Here is a 19,827-nt window from a genome sequence, read left to right on the forward strand (position 1 = left end):
AGGTTATGTCTTTTTTGCCACCTTTGACTCAGGGCTTTCATGAAACACCAGAAAATTTTTTTTTTTTTTTTTTAAATAAAAGTATTCTGTTCTCTTTAATGTAATTTCAGATGATATTGAGTTATCTCCACTCTCATTGATAATTCTTTTTTTTTTTTTTTTCCTTTCAAAGATTTTTCTTCATCTTGGTGATATGTAAATTCAGCAGCTACTACAAGTTGCTTAATAAACTGTGGGAACATACCTGTCCTTTTATACTCAAACCAGCATACAGTGTAGGTCACTGTCCTTTGTATCAAATTCATTTGCCCACTGTGAATGATTTCACTATCAATAGCTGTAAAGGGGCAATGGAGGGAATGTCAGAACTGCTTTTGAGGTGAATGGCCTCCTCTTATTTTAAGCCTTAGATTTCATTCCTGGTTTGACAACATAAAATGAAATTACAGGCTACTCACCAACTCATGTTTGTAAGAGGTTTACTACATTGCCTACAGTTTTTTTTTCAACTTTTCCTCTGTAAAAATTATTATTTGCTTTGCATAAGCTGGAAAATGTTATTCCTCACTTGGATTTTACCTGTCTTTACAGTGAGCTCATTGCTTTAATCTTTTAGCTCTAAGGTTAAAGTATCATAGCCTCTTACTTCATAGTCTGAAATATAAATGTCTTTTGGTTGTGCTCGCCATTTATCTTGGTACAAAGAATCTCCATTCAAACCAAATGCATTCCCTAAGATGAACATGTTCAATTGCCAATTCCATAATTACCCTATTAAAATCAGGCAAGGTCCCGGTCCAGAAGATGAAGTCATACATGTCTTATTAGTGACTCACAGACAAGAATATAGAAGAATTTATCCTCAGTTGATGTAAAGAACTCTCCTCTGCCTACTTAGGCAGATGGAAAATGAAAAGCTTCAATGGAACATCCCTGTAGGTTATGACTGTGAGGTTCTGAGAGCTGACTAAAAAGATTAAGTAGTGAACTTCTCAATCAGTGTCAAACATTAATACATAAAGAGTCTTAGTTACAAAGTTCATCCCACAACTAGTTGTATTTAATGACTTTTAAAATTTATTTTTAATTTATTGTGCATGTTAATTATTGAAACAAGACAGTGACCAAGACTTCAGAGAATAGGTGTGGTTTTCTTTTTAATTTTATATATGCTATTAAACAGAATATTCTTGTTCCATATTCCTTGTAATAGTGGCTTTTTTTCTCAAATGGAAAGACACTGTTCAATAATTTGTTAATAATGCTGCAGAAAACTGTATTTTATTTTCTTATTTGGATCATACTAATATTTTTAATTTTAACACTAACATCTCTCTTTTTAAATCTTATGAAAATAATACTGTGTTATGAATTGAAACAGAGCATTATCACTTTTCTATTCCATTTATGAACATCATGTGTTTGAGGATCTGGTGTATCAGTATCATTAATATGCATTTACTTGATAGCTTCCTTAAAATTAGCGCTCTGGGTTTTTTTTAAAAACCTGGACCTGATTTTGCAGAAGTACTAACACTCACAAATTCCACAGAAGTTCCAAAGAGCTGTAAGCATTCTGCATCTTTGAAATGGATCAGACCTATAATCTTTAATTGTTAAAACCAGACAAGTCTTAGAATATCAAAGAAAAAAGGAATACATCAAAGAAGGCATAACTCCGTCAAAAAACAAATTAATCACAGAGGTATTTAAAGTATTGTAACCTCATTAGATTATCACTTCTAAGCTTTCAATCTTTCTGACTTTTTTTTTTTACATGACACACACGTTAATAATTTAAGATTGGAATAGCCTTACATTTGGCATTAATACAGTAACGATTTTTAGGTGTTGCCAATTAATCATCCACACACATACGGTGCATTTAGGCCAGATCCAATGCAGCTTTCAGAGGAACCTACTGCCACTTTCATACAGAATTTGGGCATCTAAGTAGAGAGAACTTATCCAGAAGAGCCTGGGCACCTAAAACGTCCTCGGAAGGAAAACAAATTATTTTCTAGGTCCACAAATCAATATGTAAACCCATAAGAACCTGAACTTTTGGATCCAGAAAAATGTCACCATCTGTCAAATTCATTTGCTGGGCCTGCTCTGAGCATGACTCATGTTCAGTGTAAAATATGGATGTTACTTATGTATTTTAGACTATCTCTGGATAATCCATTAAGTTAAAGGACAAGGCCTAAGAATCTGTGAACCACTTCTGGTGAAGTGCTAGGGCACTAGCACTGGAGCCGGTTTTCTTCTCATAGATGTTTCTTCAAGACTGATACATCTTGTGCCCTCAGCTATAGCAGTTAGCTTTAAAAAGAGGACTGAAGCACACCCAAAGGGAATAGCTTGGTATGTGCAAGAAGATGCTGAGGAACCTGATCCAACACAGTGTTGTTTTGTGTTGTTGTTTTTTTTTTCCAAATATATTTGTTAATGGTGGTAGGATAAAAGGTCTAACTTTAATATGTCATATGTTTCTTGAAACAGAGAAATATGTGCAGAAGGCTGCACTGTATCCAACATTTTACAGCTAAATTTTGTGTTTGGAGGGTGATTTAATTCACTTCAAAACTTGATTGATATAGAGTACAATACAAATAAAGTAAGAGACTAAGAAAACTAAAAGACCGACAGTGAGAAAGAAGGGCTTGGAATTTCTTCAGCATTCTAAGTTTTCCTTCTTTAATATAAAAAATATGTGACCAGAGTTAATTTTCTCAAGATGTATTCTGGAAATGGTGCTCCTAATATAGGAATTAGGAAGCTGAGATTGGGTAGAAAATTCCTACCAGTGCTATTAATATACTGAAATTTTTCTTATCTGTCAGTATTCTGGTATACATTACTAGTCAGCAATATATATTAGGAGGGTGTGTGCATGTGAGTCTGTGTAAGAGTGTACAGACACATTTAGGTTGGAAAAGACTTTTAAGATTGTCAGGTCCATGCTGTAATACACATCAATAAACAATCTTGAAATTCCAAATGTAAAATACAACTTTTAATCTCATTTTCTCCATATGTAAGGCAACAAACAAAATGGCATTATTTCTGTAACAATCTGTATAATACACGCGGAACAGAAAGCAAAACCAATGTAATAACACTGCTACCAAGGCAAGAAATTGAAGAATTTTGAAACAGATAGGAAAATAATAATAATAATAAAACCCCCACAACTACTACCCTCCCTCCACCTCCAAAACCATCTGGAAATGTATAGCAGGATATAAGAGAAATGAAAGGAATTTCTTCTCTTCTATAAAAAGCTTGACACATTTGTTAGGAGTCTACTTTGTCAGAAGTCACTAAAGCATTATGTAACAATCACTACATGTCCAAAATACAGGTCTTGGGAAAAGAATGGAATTTAGAGCAGTCTTTAGCATGCTGGCAAGTATTCAGTGAATACATTTATATGAGCAATATGTAAAAGACTTCCAGACAGTTGGTAGTATCAAGTGGTAGTAACTGATAGAGAGTTTTTTTCACATAAAATTATAGTATCTCCAGATAATTTTAGTTTTACTACAACTCAAGTCTGGAATTTTCAGATAGTGAAACACATGCATTTCTACCTAAAAAAACCCCACCACAAAAACTTGTGACATAGCTATATTGTACGTATTAGTTAATTTTAGATGTTATTTTTCATCTCAATAACTTTTGAGAAAACCAACTTCCATCTCTAGGACTAGAATGCAGCAGAAATATTTGCAGCATTGTCTATTTAAGTTGACAGCTGTATAAAAGATGAAATATATTTTTTTCACAAGACTACCACATCAGGTTATGACACGCAAAATTTCTTGATGCTTAAAAATGAATTTTCAATTACATGATGAGTTTTGAACATGGGAATGCTAATGCACTCCACAAAGAGCACATCTTTCAAAAATTAGAAGAGTAATTAGTGAATGGAAAAAAAAAATTCTTTCAAGGTTTTTTTTCTAAAGCTTGTGAATTTTTTCTCTTTTCACCAGGTATTTAATAACTTTTTCAGCCTATAAATAAAGTCTACTATACTACTATTCCATCTGCAAACCTTCTCTTCTCTAATATCTTCATCTGCTATTGTAATAATCTCTCTTTTACCACATGACTGTTCTTGACCTCACCCTCACACTCATTTTTCCCGCACTGAATCCAGGTATTCACCACACTCTCAGTTAAGACCATAGTCTTTACTTTGGCTGTCCTTTTTCTCCATGTTTTCATTTCTATTTTTTTTTTTTCTCTCTTTTACACCGTGCTCTGTTTCTAGGTGATTAACACCAGTAATAAACCTTCACCTACTTAGTTCATCCCGCTTCAGAGATTACCACATTTCAGTCTGCGCTTTCTGTGTGATCTCTTATTATTAGATTATGTAAAAGCTGAACCCTTTCATTGAGATTCCTAAACCAGTGAAACTGTACAAATTTCAGCTACTGAATTCAAGGAAAACAGGATTTCATACTTGGGCCTTCTCACACATTCTTTTCTATTTTGCTACTTGTTCCTGCCTCTGCAGGATACACCACCACTACTGTTTATAAGCAGCAACTAGTATTTATCACTAGCTTATTGGTTATGCTCAATTTGTTACTTTCCCAACATTTAGGCCAATCAAAGTCTTACTCAGTCTTCAGTGGTGTACTTTTAAGACACCTAATTTAAAGTTATTTCTCTCTATTCATATCACAATGGTGTTGATGAAGTTCTCCCAGTATTTCCTGATTCTACTCTGTTTTGCTGCAACTCTCTGATCACACAAATATATTACAAACTACTGCTCCATAATAAATTGCTTGTGTATTTTCCTCTTCTTGTGAACATGGTACATTTTCCTTTGAATTGCTTCATACCCTTCACTTTCTTGGCACTGACTTCAAGGCACATTCAGCACTATTCCTTCTGATTTATCCAACTTTCTCAGCTTCTATGGGCTGTCACCACTTTCTGCACTCCTTCTGTTATGTTAAACACAATTTCTGAGTTGATCTATAAACCTAAATAAAGATTTCACCTGAGGTGTGTACAGGAAACTGCCACACATGCAATTGCTAATTTAATTTTTTGCTAATATATGATTATTCTGATCTGATTCAGGCAGTGAATCTTGGGATAAGCACTTGAAGATCTACCTGGGGAAAGATATAGTGATTGAATAATGGAGGGCTAATAACAATAATAACATAAGAAAAGTCATAGAGATGGGAATAAAAAATAAAGGGACAGCAGTGCACTAGCTTATAATACAGGTCCACGCTCTCTAATAAATTGTGCCAGATTCCCTTGTCCACCAAATAAAGAAATAATTATTTAAAAAAAACAAAACAAAAACACAACCAGAAAACAAACCAATATTCTTCCATTTGAGTAAACTCGTTATTTTTGTACAATTTAAATAATTACATTTAGAGTTATGTAGAATACTGTTAAAACACATTCATAGCAAGGAAATATTCAGAAAAAAAATTGTTTATGTCTTCAGATTGTTACAGCAGTCATTTAACATTGGAGTTAAACAAATAGTTACAGTTATTTATTTTAACCTCAGTCAGTGACAAAGGTCATGTGTTTTTTTTCATGAAGAAAAGCAGAAGAAAAAGCAGGGGAATAAACTGCAAAAATCATATGGAAGTGTTAAGATTCTAATTAATTTGAAAACTTCCAAGAAAATGCAAGTACCAAGCTCTGATGACTGAGTCTATGATTTTGCCCAGTTGAAATGTAGCAGCTGCTCCAGGTATCTTTGTTTTAAGGCAAGTATTAAAAGGCATGAAAGCATCAAACTCTTCTGCCCCAGTGTGCTGGACTCTTACATTGCAGTAATAGTATAATGAGCAGCATTACTATTAGGATAGCCAGACATTTTCCTGTTGGATTAATGCTGTGGTAAAAGGGAAGATACAGTTGTATTTTACCCAGGAATAAATGTAAAAAAAGTGATAATAGATAGTAAGAAGTGTATATATATATACAAAAAATCGTAGTATGCCAGCATCTACCTATACAGAGACAAATACATGTGGCTTCCTCAGCTTCACAAAACTTAAACAGATAGAAGTTGCATTAGATCTAAAAAGAACAGACATATTTCTCAGTCCAACCACCCAAAGGAAGGCTTATTTTAGGTATAGGTTGGGAAATAACACAAAATAGCTTCATGTTTGAGAAACTAAGCTGGTTCTTTCTTAAAAATAAAAACCCACCCAACAAACCACAACAGAAAACCAACCCCCAACTCTACAGAAATGGAGAAACTACAGGGATGATATTCTACCCACATGCACAAAAAGAGATTAATTTCTATTGTAAACTATTCCTTCCTGCAATCAGCACTCTTCAAGATCCACTCAGGCTTTTAACATTTCAAGAACTACATAAAAACCCTATAGCACTACGCTGTATGTTCACATTATTCTTTTGTGTATTCTTCTGCTAACAGGGTGTTCTCTAGCCTATGAATTACCTGCTTCAGCTTCCCAGTATGGGCAAATTTCATTTGAAATTCAGTTTCATTTGCTGAGAAGCAAATTTGGAGTATAGCCAAGAGCTACCCAGAAATCTTCAGATAGTCAACATCCTTAAAGAATCAAAGAAATCAAGAGGTAAAAAAATATTTTTAAATGGCATGTTCAACATTTCCATGCTTAATTATCCATTAGGAAATGTAAGGAATAAATAAGATGGAAGTAGATTGAGCCTATTTTGATTATCCTTATGGCCTACACTCACATTCTGTCTCATCCCCCAAATCTCACTAGTACAGACTCTATCTCTAGTTTTCCTCATAATCTTTGGGAATTAATAGACCCTCTAATGATGGACATTCTCTGCTGAAAAGAGCAATGGATTTTATATTGGTCAGGAGAAAATTAAGAGATGCATAACATACTTTTTTTTTTTTTTTTAACAGAATCTTTTGATAGGTTTTATTTCTACACATTCCAGTTCTTAAGATTAACTGACAAAAACAATCAAGAAATTGAACAGAAATGCTCAGTTGCTCAGCAATGAAATAGCAGTCCCAAGCAAGAAAAGATGATCACTTTGTATTGAGTCCAAGCCAGAAGAATACCTTTCTCTAAATTCAATAAACTAAGCAAAACTATTTAAGACATCAGATCTTCCAAAGGAATTCTCAAAAAAAAAACAAATACAAAGGAACATTTTGTAAGAGCACAGAAGGTCTAACTACTATGTTGTCCCCTATTGAGAGGGCAAAAACTGTAAGATGAAACAAATTTTATTGAGTGTGACAATCATTAAGGTAGGCTTTGTTTGTACTGAAGGACTCAAAAGGAAAAGAAAGGGTCCAAAAAATCCAAATACAACCAAAGATTTTATCAAAATAACAGTTTGAGCTTGCTGTGTGACAAGAAGACACATATGCCAAGTATTTAAAAAAAACAAAACACATTACATGGGAGCAGCATGAAGTTAGTCAGCAAAGCTGACTTACACTACATAAATAATTGTCTTGTAATTTTTATGAGCAAGTAAGTAAAATATGTAAATTATAAAAACAGCTTGTGAGCATTCATTTAAAAAGACTATTATGTTTATTCTTGAGAATAAACATTTTTCCTAGATAAGTACCTGAATAACATATGAACTTGTCTTTAAGAACTCTTAATCATCAACATGCTTGATGAGCATGACCACCATATGTGATTGGTACTTATTAATGCACAGTAACACTGAAAGTGAAATAATGAAATTATTCTATTAATGTCAAGATGTAGTGAAGTTATGTATACTTATGAATTGATTATCTATTCTATCTATTATGCATACAGATAATTTCCAATTGTTTCCAAAGTGATCCAATAATTCAATTACAAGTTCCAATGATTTCCAAAGTGTTTTATTTTGTATGTGAGAAACTTTCTGCCTTACTTTCCTATGTTGAGTCAAAATGCCTGTTGGTATTTGATGAAGATACTGAAATAATTCACAGCTTTGTCAGTGCAGTAACAAATACACAAAGTCTACACAGACTAAGTGCAAGGTTGCTGTTTAATCTACTTTATATAAAAACCCAGAGGTACCGTGAAGATCAGGCTTGTCATTATGACAAATATTGTATAAATGAGGCTTGATTTAATGCTCATTGAATTTAGATAGACATGGTTGTTTTTCTTAAGATTCTGCATCTAAAGTGAGTTAATCCCTGAGTGTGTACAATACCTATATATTTCTATCCAGCTTAAATATAACCATAAACACTAAGCTTCTGAGTGACAAAAAAATATATACATAGAATTACTAATTATTTTTTATTAAGTTATACTTAATTGGTTGATACATCATGGAAGAAAATAAACAATATGAAATTCTGGTATCTTATGGATCTATTAAGAAAATATAATTTAATTTGAAAGGAAGGACAGGTAAAAAAAAGCAAAACAAAGCCATTGTTTGCCTGTAATTTGCCTCAGGTTGATTCTTAATACATATGGCTTTTATATATATAAAATTCATATGGATATTATATTTTTATCGATTTCTTGATTAATTGGACTGAAATTTTCAGCTTGTAAACACATGAAAAATGCAATAATTGAAACACAGTATATAATTTTAGAGAAATAAACACATACTCAAGAGTATTAAGCCCCAGGGGAACAGAACTGACTTAATGATATGGATTCTGGATCAGGTACAGTTACAATGGCACAGTTTTTTCTACCTAAGCAGAGAAGATTTGAATTATTTACCTCACTGAATGAAGAAATCAGAATTGAAAAAGGAATAAATTAGCTCTGAGTCCTACTGTTCTTTTATAAATTTTGTTGGACTTCAATTAAAATTATTTTTTAATGAGAAAATGAGCAAAATAAAAAAACCAGTTGTATTACTGAACATAATTTAATCTTCTTTAAGCTTAATTGTAAATAATTTATTCTTAGAGCAGGTGTGTTTAAATTAGTTTCATTTTTACTAAGCTTCTAAGCTAAAATTGCTACAACAGTCTCCAACTCACTGACTTAAATACGTCTGTACATATTTAAAAAATAGTTCATATACAAGGGAATAAGTTAAATACCATGATGAATAGGTGACTCTGCCTCATGTGCATTCTGTTTATATTTACCATAGCTTTCAGGGCAGCCATAACTAATTAACTTAAAAGTATAATTTGTTCTACCTGTTCCCTAACAAGAAGTAAAACAGTTGTCCATTCTTAACTTGTTTACAGCCAATTTATCTAAGCTCCTGTAAGTAGTACCAGAATTTACAGAGCACTTATTTCTGATCCGAAAAGGAGCAAAATCCCATAAATTCCAATTAGTTAAGCAAACTCCCACTGGAGATTAAGGAACTTCAATAGCTAATAATTAATAATATACTATTTACTCCAGAAGAAAGGAATAGATTATTATATTATGAGTTTTACAACCTTACAGACTAAATTAGGCTATTTAAATTCTATTAATTTACATGAGAATTTGAAAAAATATTAATTACATATATTATTAAATATATTCATTTTTGGTAGATGAATTTAACTGATTATGATTTAACTGGTCAAACCAAGATTTTACTTTCACTGTAACAGTTACTGTCATGAAGAACAAGCAGTTCCATACAAGATATAACAATTTTGACACAAAGTATTCTGAGTGAAAAGGCAAACAGAATTATTTAAAACAGTTGAAGAAATAAAGAAGTATTACATAGTCATATTTGCATTATTAAAAAAACAACCTAGTAGAGTAAGCACAAAGCATTATTTGGTTCAGCAAGATTTTTCTGCTTTTCTGTAAAGCAAAGAAATCAATACATTGATCAGTATCAATCAATGTTTAATCAGAAGCAGTATCTTAGGGGTATTGATACAGAAGTAAGAAAAAGGTAAATGTATCTGCAGTGAGAATACAAAAAATATATATAAGAAAACAGATAAACTTGTCTGTAACTTGGATCACAGCTCTTGAAACTCTCTTTAAAGCCTTTGAACTTCTCCATATTCTGGTTCAGTGAATGCATCAAGGGATACTAAAACTGGAGAAATGTCTGAATAGCATCATCGTCCTCAAGGCAGCCAGGTCTCTGAACAGACTCTCCCTCAGGATTCTGGCTAGAAGAGGAGGAAAACAGGAGAAAAGAATGCAATGATGTAGCAAAATAGTCACTAAAATCAAGATATCTGATTTTCAATTATATTTAAAAAGTCTTAATTCTACTCACCTTCTCCTGGGTTCCAGATTCTTCAGCTTTCACCTGACTAGTCCTGAATAACTACATCTCACAGTGCTCTGGGTGCTCATCAGTACTGTCTCATTGAGCAACTGCATTAATTATGGAATGAAAAAAGGGGATTTTCCCCTGCTCTTTCTATAATGAACAAATATATTGTTGCTGGGAAGACATATAAACCTATAACACTCTCACAGGGGAAATAAAACAAATTTCAAAAGAAGGAAGTAGTATGATGCATGAATAACTTGCAAGCTTAGTAACAGAGTGAAATAGTAGTAACTGTTCGTACTAACGTACAAACCCAAAAATCCTGAGCAGCCATAACTGTGAAAGAAGCAACTTTTAAAATTTATTCCAAGTAAGCTTTTATAAATATTTCCATTTGCAATAAATGACAGAATTCTGAAAGAGAATTTTGAATACAGTGCACACAGCTCACATGGTATGATGACAGCCTATGCAGTGTTTTAGCATATGTAGACCAGACTACAAGTAGAGTCTGACAAAACCTAAGAAGGCAGACCTGGCTAAGAGTCAGGAGTCACGCTTATTAAATTGAACTCTCAGGGGTATCATGCAATCAGAGGTCACAATCGAGGCAACAGAAGCAATGTCACGATATCAGAGAAAGGGCCAATTCAGACCTGCTCCCTGACAGGCAGTGAGGTCACGGCTTGCGGCAAATAACTGTATTAAAAGGGAATATTCTCTGCACACTTTTAGAACTGTCATCTGAACAAACAAAGCCAGGTCATTGGTAGGTTAAATCAGAACTTTCTGCCTTAGCAGCACATAGCTTCCTTTCTTTTTACATTCACTGCTAATTTATCTGTACTCACTACTACAAAATATACATCAGCTTCTCAAGCAAATTCTTGGTGTATTTAGCTTTGAAATACACAGTAGTGTTCATTTTCCCCCCTTTTTAAAAGTTAAATACTATCTTTGACAAAAGATATCACTGCTCTCTTCATAAGATGAAAATTACTAAGCTTGCTTCATACTTGAAAACAACAGGAATGCCAGAGCTTCAGGGAAATTACTTTCCACATTGAATTTCTTATTAACTCTGATAATCTGCATTTAGAAACCATTAAAATAATTACAGTTATTAATAAAATACTTGTTTGATGATAATAGTGAAAGTGAAATGAAGTTCTTCTTTTGTCTGGCTGCTTGGATTTCTTTACTTTGCTACCTGGATTTCCTTATTTTGCTACCTTGTAGAATCTGCTACAAGACTCTACAAATGCATCAATTTATGCAATTATAAACATGTTGGATTAGTTAATCTGACAATAAACCTTCAAAGGAAGAGCAATTCTAGACTGTCATGTAAGTAAAATTGCCTTCAAAAATATTATCTCTGTATGTAGCCTTTCTTAAGAATATAAGTAAAAAAATACAAATAACTACACAAATTCAGTGTTTCTACCTTTCTTTATACACATAACAAAGACACAATAACTGCAGTGCACACAGCAAAAAACCATAAACTTATGAAATTAAAAAAATTACTAAAAAGTTTCTATACTGCACATTGTAAGAATTGAACTGCAAAGTTATGAAGTGGGAAGATGTACCTTATAGAAATAACACAGCATCAAAATTACAGAGATATTACTGTATGATTATACATTTTTATTAAAATATTTTAGTTACTTACAATTCCTTGTAAATTAATCTAGGTCTAGCAAACATACTATTTTATACATTACATGAAACTTGTAAAAGTAGTAAGACTTTGGCATAAGAGTTCATATTGAATTGCATAAAATTCTCAATACCTAGGTTTCACTTTCAGAGTCTTGTTTAAATATTTTGCTTGACAGATGTTGCACATTACCAAAATATATTATGTCTCTGACCACAACATTATTACTTATAAAAAAGAGATTTAAATGTTTGTTCAATGTTAAATGCATGAAAATACCTTTTTGAAATACTGTAGATCTCTGACCTTATTAATCACATTAATTCTCTGTAACACTATAGTTCCCATTACAGAATAGAAAAAAAAAAATAATACAAAATTATATAAGCAACTTTAACCTATTACATTTTCACATCATTGAAAATCTCTGGGGTGAAGTCCTCCCTTTAATTCTCCACAGAAAGTACTTAAAATATGCAGAGGCATTGCTATTAAAATGTAAATCTACAGGAAACATTTTTCAATGTGATTGAAAATGTTTCATGTTGTCCAAATGAAACAAGATTCTACCTATAATATATTTCTAAGAATACATTATATTCCTTGTTCATAGCTCCATACCAGATGAAAAGTCTTTTGCAAGATGAACACTTGTACAGTGTAACATTCATGATACTTCTGAGGACATAAAACATACTTTTTCTGTGGCCTATGTCAAAATACCATTTGCATACCAATATGATTTTAATGCTTGAAATACTCACTTTGGTAAATGCTTGGAATATATCTGAAAATGCACTTTTAATGACCTCCTAATTAGCAATTTTTTTTTTTTTTGAAGTGTCAAAAGAATACTGAGTATTGTTCAGTAAAAGCAAAACAAGTAAACAAACCACCCCAATACTGACTACAGTCCCCAGGCATCTAAACAGATGGCAACAAAATCAACAATTACTTTTAACTACACACACTACATCTGAGTGCTGTAACACTTTATTTTAGAGGAACTTAGCCAAACGTATTCTTGCTTATCCCCTCCAACCAAATCCATTTGGATTTAACTTGTTGCTAAAATTATCTGTCTTTTGCACTCTAAGACCTGGGTCACAACCTTACTTAGGGACAGGAAATAGTTATCAGGTCACTGAATGGCCAAATGAAAAAGGATTTGAAATGTTTCGGTACTCAGGGGTCTATTCATCCAAAATGATTGCCTTATGTAGTATTAAAAGCTGTGAATGTGGAGTCAACTTGTTTGCATATACATTGTCTGAGATGCAGATATCTTCATTACCTAGCCTTTGGACTCAAAATGTCAAGGAAAGGAGAAAAAAAGAGAGGTAGAATCTCAGAAGATGAAAAAAACCCAACTATTTGAACTCTTGTGTTACCTTAGTCAACAATAAGAAAAACAAGTGACATTTCAGGTGAAATCTCAGTCCTACTGAAGTCATCATTGGGCAGTTATTATCAAAAAAAGCAATAAAAATGTTTTTCTTAAAAGCAGTTCCTTGTGATGAAATTGTGATGAAAGCACAGGTGATAGCCTACACATTGCATAAAATACAATTTTTGGAAGTTTGTTGGAACAAACACTCTCTAGCCTGATGCACTAATAAAATCCTGATACCACCAAAAATTACAACAGTCTGCAAAACAGTGGAGACATGAGCAAAGATATAACACACAGGCAGGTGAAATACGTGGTCAGAAACCTTTAACATTTAAAGACAGGAACCGTAAAGACTGGAACCACAGTGAGAATTGGTAATATTAGGTTGGTATGTACCTATGGCAGATACCTCCTGTTCAGGCAATCAGAAAGTCCCTTTTTTTCTTTTAATTTAATGTGAAAAGCAAGGATATGATTTTAAAAGTCCTGTGTCTAGGTAATTTCTAGATATTCAGGCACTGACTTCCACTGCATAAATTCACATAAATGATGTTTTAACTTTTTTTTTAAACACATCCCATAATTTCAGGATTGCTTCACTGCACATATACTGAAAAAATATCATTGATGGACAGGAGGCTAGAAAATTAGGCACAGATTTTATTTTTTAGTTTTATTTTATAATAAGAAACTGGGCCACTAGAACTATGTAACTGAAGCTTGAGTGCATGCACTGTAAGGCCCCTGCAGTCTTTTACAACTTCTCAGCGTACTGCTGCTGTGAACTGGGTTTGCACTCTGCCAGCAGAGCAGCTCTGACCCATGGAGAGCACTCCTTCAGATCAACACTGCCTCAGGCTTTACTGCTTTCTCCAAGAAGTCTTACATTTCAGGCATCAAGTTGAATTTCTTCTGGAGATGATTAACCCAAACCCATGACAGATTTTTTCCAAGATATCCAACTCCTTATGTTTATTTTATCCTGGCTCTTTTTGGATGTACTGGACACAAGTAACCGACTCATTTTACATGTTAAAGGGCTGGTGGAGAGCCATTAATTCCTTAAAATGAGAAAATATTTCAATGCAAGAGTTCTGTTGTGTGAGCTCAAGCTAAATAATAAGAAACAAAGCCATAGAAATCTGAATTTGAAAGATTCCTTCCCTTCCACACTACAGGTTTTTGTAATGCATTTTCATCACATTTCAGGACGGCTCTTACATTCTTTGGAAATGCATTGTTCTGTCATTTTTGCCAGTGCAGAAACTGCTTCCCTAATGTGGCATACAAATCTAGAGCTGGGAGATATCAATAATTGCATTTTACTGTAAATATGGCAATTCAGCTAGTAGAATTGCAGCAAGGGCGGGTTTAGAATGTGGCTATTAATCCTTTTCAGAACACAGCTGATGACTTAATTTAGAAATGGATGTTTACAAACAATGTGCTTCCTGGGAGTTGATGCCATTTATATTTTTCCATTAAAATAGCTAATTTCTAAAAGACTAAAGCAGCTACAACAAGCTATTAGCTATAGTTCAATGTCTTTTAAAATCCTTTTAGATAACAACAAACAAAATATTTAAAGCAAAGAAAATTATGACCGTTCTACTCTCGGTACCTTTTCTTAAATCTCAGGTAGATACTTAAAAGCATCTGTGATTTGAATCAATATACATTCTATTTAATTACCACATATACTTTTTCTTCGATGTATTCTTATTTCATAATACAGAAAATCTAAGAAACTATGTTGATAATTATGAAACAATATTTTAATGAGCTCACATAATCAACTCAAAGGTAACCTTAAATTACAACTTTCCAAAGTCTCAAGTTCACCTTTTTAATTAGAACTACTAAAAATAATCTATAAGAATGCTTTGCAACATTTTCCACTTGAGACTAAATGGAGTTTCATAATTGTGAACTATCACAAAGTTGGAAAACAGACAACTTTAAATGGATCCTTGTTACTTATCTTCCAATCATTTGACATAATCCAAATATCATTTTACCTCTCATTCCTGTTTCAATATGAAAAAATAAATGTTATTTCTACTGACAATTTAAAGAGAAACCAAAAAATATTTCCATGATTAAAAGCCACCTGAGAAAGCATAATCTATTCATTATCAAATTTGTTTCGGTAAAATCTGTCTTAACATTATACACATTTTTATTTTATCACCAATGAGCATAAAATGACAGGAAATACAGTACTGCCAATTAGAACTACAGGTTCCCAAACTACAGTAAACCTCTTGACAACACAGACCAATGCATTTTTAATATAGTTAAACTTTCTGGCATTGGTTATTGTGAAGATTCCTGGATGAAGTCAAGTTGCATTGTTTCCACTTCTTTGAAGTGCCACTGATGGACATGGATATGACTAAAACTAAATGTACTGTATATGCCAATAAACCACTTAATCTACATAATTAATTAGAACATAGTTAGGAAATTCTGAGAAACTAAGTGAATCATATCCAAATAATATTTGGATAGTTTGAGTCAACTCTCAGTGATCTACTGCATCCTTCCAGTTTGCTTTACAAATTTGAATCCAGCTTCCTATTTCACTGAACAGAAATTATTTGGCAAACCCACCAAAACTATTGAGATAGATGGATTAAAGAGGACCCCAAAAGATACATACTGTTGCCAAATCTTGTAGCAAAACAATGTGCTAGGCCAGGGGGCTCCTTCTTTAGATTTGAGCTGCTGTATTTGACAAAGCACTCACACTGTTGGTTGGAAAAGTAAGTATCCTTCGTCTGTGCAAATGAAATTACCAACCCTGTAATTACCAACCCACAGCTGGCAGAAATACTCTGTTACACATTCAGCCGGGACTAATTGGAACTTTCCAAGAAAAGAGGAGTCAAGGATGGATTTTTTTTCTATTCCTGATCAACTTTATCCAAAATAGTAAAGACTATTTTACATTAAGTCAATGACTGAACTAGCTCCTAGAAAGGAGAAGTAGTCATGAAGCCTTCTAAAAATATGCTTTGCTGTAAAATAGGAAATTAGGAAAATTATCTGTGTTCCTTATGATGTTTCCAAAATGTTGACATTTTTGAAATATCACCACCTACAAACCAAACAAATTCTTTAAAAATGTTCATTAAAACAGTAAGCATACATATTTTATTTGCCAGCTAACTAGCACTAACTGAAACTCAACAACAAGGCTAGAGGCACAAGCTTATCACACCAAAAAAACCCAACAGTGCAATATAGATAATTGCAGGAAATATCCAGAAAATCATCAGCAGTGAAAGTACATCAAGTCAGGCTTGCATCTGTCTTCAGTTTTGTTATCAGGGTATAGCTTCCTGAGAGAAGCAGTAAACACATATTTACACTTGCATATTCTGTGGCTTACTTTATAACCTACTGGTGAACGTCACAATATATCATTACGATATAAAAATTCTCTTTATTTAAGTAATAATTCTAATTAATCTGTATCATTCAAAGACCATATGCATTAAGCTAATTTTAAAGAAACCGAAAGAGCATCTAGACGGAGAGCATTAGGATTACAAAATGTATGTTGATGCTACAAATTACACCAGAGAGTAATTGTTCACAGTTTACTCTCCTTTCAAAATGTACAATAAAAAAGTAGAAGTGCTATGCTAATTGAATTTATATGCCTACTTACACTCATGGTATATGCATATATATTTGTGTGTGTATACACACACATGGATTGTATGTCTCTGTATTGACACATGTATATACATACACACACATGCAGCACATATTTAATTATATTCCCATGGTTCATACCTTCACAAGTTGCTTGTAGTTTTAAATTGTATGTTCTTGTCTTGTCAGAACGTTTCCTCATGCTGTTGATGAAGCGTGTAATACAAAGGGGTTTGTCTCTAACTTGTGTGCTATTGTGATACAAATGTGCAATAATGGTCTCCTGTGGGGATTTTTATAACATCAGTGAGTAGAGCACCATGACTCTTCTAAAATGTCATAAAAATGATGTCACTCAAATTCTGAAATATATTTTCCTACAGTGTGTATGCCAATCTAGAGATACATTAATTATCCGATGCGATCAAAGTTATGCACAAGTTCTCAAAACTGGGTATCAACATGTTGCATATCAGGTCCTCACAATTTCTGTAACAGGAAAGTAGATGAATATTGCATCAACAGTATGGGCTCACTTTGTTTTGATATTGCTTTACAGATGCTGCATGATATAACACTCAGTATGATGCAGCAGCTTAGGTGAGAATTAAATTATGACAGAATACAGCCTTTATCTCAGAAACACACAAACATCAGACATTAAGCTCATTCCTTTCCACTGTAAATTTTCACAATTTTTACCCTTTTTGTCTCATTTGTATGCTTCAATACAAACTAAACACATAATGAAGATAAAAGATATCCATCGTACATTTTAACTAGATTACCTCTTAAATATTTACTACCATGATGTGTTCCAGTTTGGAAATCTAAAACTGTCCTAATTGTTTCACTTCCGAGGGCATCCCCTTTCAAAAGTAGTGATTCTGTTATTTAACAGATAACACATGTGTACTTGCTATTGATGCTGTGGTTTCTCCTCACATTTCTCAATGTATAGAAATAATGTAGAAATATTTAGAATGCACTTTTTTTTGTTGTTATTTTTAAAATTTATTAAGTGGTTGATGTAGGAGGGGGATAGGAGTCCAAATTTTCTATCAGAGCACTGACTACCAGTCTGGAAAGTTAAAAGGGCTTGAATGGAGGAAATTTACTTCCACCATGCAATGGAATGGTCTGTCTCTTGCCTTAAAATACAGTGTCCACACGATTTATGGATACAGAGTGAAAACATTAAACCATCTCATTACAGAAAGAATTCCCATTGCAGAACAGACCCAAAGAAATCTATTCCAGACAAAAGAGGAAGAAATGGTCAAAAGGTGAGAGAGGGGAAGTGGGAAACAAGATTTTTTGTGAGTGAGGGAAGAAGTGACTGATAACACAACTTGGTGAAATTACTATGCAGGTGCTTTGCTTTTTAGTAGATAATGTGCAAAGTGTTATCAAATTCTAAATTTAGAAACATAGTTCTATCTGATGGCATTTCACCTACACATAAAGAAATGCTATATGTTGCACTTGGGTTCTAATTCACAACCGAGTGTTTTCTGGCCACATCATCTGAAGTAGTAATAGTAGTAGGACAATTTTATATTCTGGCCAAGCAGAAGTGTATTGCTTGTTTTCTTGAAGGCTCAGCAGACTGCACATAAACACTCAATAAGACAGATGAAGAAAAATCTCAGTTTATTAGCTGGCCAAAGGAGTATGATGGTCCTTGAAATAAAGGTAAACAAGAGTGCAACCTTTTGATATCTAATATGCTACTCTGCCTTCTCTTCACGTATTCAAAAAGTAATATCAGTAATATTTAGAATGCACATATTTACTTCCCAAAATGAAGGGAAATGTCTCCAGGCAGGAACAGATAAACTGGTGGCAGGAAAGCTAGATTAAACCTGCAATGACTTTAGGATACCGAGCCTGGGATCAAGCTTGTCTCTTTGGCATTACTTGTTGATTTGGACACTCAGTGTTTCACAGGCAATCTGCATGCTCTATTGCTTCAGCATATGGTGCATTCTGGCATATAAACATATGCCACAGGAATAGATACGAGACACTGGGAGTGCTAAATCAGGCACAGTAGCTAAAGACTTTATTCTGGACAAAGTCATGATTTGATCCAAGGCAAATAATAGTGCAAACTTTTTTTCTCTTCAGAATTCAGCAAGAATTTTTTCCAACCAAATCTGAACATTGGCTCATGAATGTGAGGCAAATTTGGACTTTTATACAGCTAAGGCAATTGACTGAATTGCAGTTCAGGTATACTCAGACTGATTGTACTCCTGTCTCAGAAAGTTCTAATTTCTATCCTAATTCAGTGAATTTTAACATAGTATTATTATTTTTAATTTTACTTCGAGGGATCTACCTAAATCAGACAGTGTAAGGCTATGTCTTTGAAAAAGATAAAATGACAGAAGAGACAACTTTCCGAGCACACTACTGAGTTGAAAATGAATGAAAAGAAACTAAAACCATGCCTCTGCAGATGCTCAGCTTCTTACAACTAGGGTATTTTAAGTAAATAGCTTTATTCTAATTGTACTGAAGCCAAGGAGAGTTTTAACATGAAATTTCAACATTAAAAGAGCTCCATCAATATTTAAATGCTTTTGGAAAACTGATTTTATATTTATATGCTGCAGATTCTTTTCTTATCTTCTGTCAATTGGTGAGTTTTTAAGTAATATCTATGAAAGTAACTTCCTAAACCACATTAACAATCATCAGGAATTAATGGCTAGCTTCAGAAAAGGTGGTACTGAGTGAGGAATCTGAAGTGACATTTCATTTATAACATTTTATTCTAGTGCTTTGTATTTATCCCTCTGTGACATGCTTCGAGGCTTTTTATTCTTATTATGAAGATTTAATAAATATAATAAAATAAATAATTTAGGCACCAGTTCATTATGAATTAATCTCTTGG

At 33.2% G+C, this 19,827-nt stretch overlaps 1 protein-coding gene across 1 annotated transcript in view; it reads right to left on the minus strand.

Annotated features, from left to right (window-relative positions):
- LRRIQ1 (leucine rich repeats and IQ motif containing 1) overlaps positions 1-19,827 on the minus strand; it is a 109,435-nt gene that overhangs the window by 22,737 nt on the left and 66,871 nt on the right. The gene's annotated exons all lie outside the window — the stretch shown is intronic.

This window comes from Apus apus, chromosome 1 (genome assembly GCF_020740795.1).
Source record: "Apus apus isolate bApuApu2 chromosome 1, bApuApu2.pri.cur, whole genome shotgun sequence".
Taxonomy (NCBI): domain Eukaryota; kingdom Metazoa; phylum Chordata; class Aves; order Apodiformes; family Apodidae; genus Apus; species Apus apus.